The sequence below is a fragment of the Trichechus manatus genome, unplaced genomic scaffold (genome assembly GCF_000243295.1).
Source record: "Trichechus manatus latirostris isolate Lorelei unplaced genomic scaffold, TriManLat1.0 scaffold00224, whole genome shotgun sequence".
In the NCBI taxonomy this organism is placed as follows: Eukaryota; Metazoa; Chordata; class Mammalia; order Sirenia; family Trichechidae; genus Trichechus; species Trichechus manatus.
In genome coordinates this window covers 2,089,282-2,090,684 of record NW_004444160.1, presented here as the reverse complement: position 1 = coordinate 2,090,684, position 1,403 = coordinate 2,089,282, and positions in this window count along the sequence as shown.

The window sequence follows — 1,403 nt, the reverse complement described above, 5'->3', positions numbered from 1 at the left end:
TTATAAGAACTCAAGAAAAGGTTTAAACACAGAAGAAAACATTCTTTGATGGTTACGGGGGTGGTAAGGGAGGGTGAGGTTGTTCACTAACTAGATAGTAGATAAGAATCATTTTAGGCGAAGGGAAGGACAGCACACACTACAGGGGAAGTCAGCACAACTAGACTAAAATAAAGCTAAGAAGTTTCCTGAATACAATCAAATACTTTGAGAGACAGAGTATCAGGGGTAGGGGTCTGGGAACCATGCTTTCAGGGGACATCTAGGTCAATAGGCATAACAAAGCTTATTAAGAAAATGCTGTACATCTTACTTTGGTTAGTGGTGTCTGGGGTCTTAAAAGCTTGCAAGCGGCCATCTAAGATGCATCAATTGGGCCCAACCACCTGGAGTAAAGGAGAAGAAAGAACTCCAAATACACAAGGAAAGTATTAGCCCAAGAGACATAAAAGGCCACCTAAACCAAAGATTTCATCAGCCTGAGACCAGAAGAACTAGATGGTGCCTGGCTACCACCAATGACCATCCTGACAGGGAATGCAACAGAGAGTCACTGATGGAGCAGCAGAAAGATGGGGTACAGAACTCAAATTCGAGTAAGAAGACCAGACTTAATGGTATGACTTGGACTGGAGTTACCCCAGAAAGCATGGCCCCTGGACTCTCTATTAGCCCAGAACTCAAACAATTTCCGAGGCCAACTCTTCAGACGGGGATTGGACTGGACTGTGGGACATAAAGTGATACTCATGAAGAGTGTGCCTCTTAGTCATGTAGATACAAGAGACCAAAGAGACAGCTTCTGTCCAGAGGTAAGATGGGAAGGCAGAGAGAGTTAGGAGCTGATTGAATGGTCATGGGGAACCAGGGGTAGAAAGGAGGAGTGTGCTGTTGTAGAATGGGGTGAGCAATTAGGGTCACATAACAATGTATGTATAAAATTTTGTATGGGAGACTAACTTGAAATGTAAACTTCATTTAACTACAACAATAAAAAAAGAAAAATATATATATATACAGAGAGACATTTATATCAGGAAATGTCCCATGTGGTTGTAGAGGTGGGAAATTCCCAACTACGTGGGTCAGATTAGAGACGTCTTCTGGCTCACATCTGCAGAGACCAACAAATCCCAACATCAGAGGGCAAGATGGCAGGTAAGCTGCTAACTCATGTCCCAAGAACTGGAGGTGAGGCAAACAGGAGCCAACTGCAAGATCCACAGTGAGCAAAAGCTCCTGAGCATTGCCAGGAAGTCCACCTATACTGGATGCAGGCCACACCTCCAAGGAAACTTCCTTTCAACTGATTGGCTACTCACAGAGGATTCTATCCTGGAGGTGATCACATTATATCATATCTCGTCATGGAGATTATTACATCATTATACTACTGCTGAACT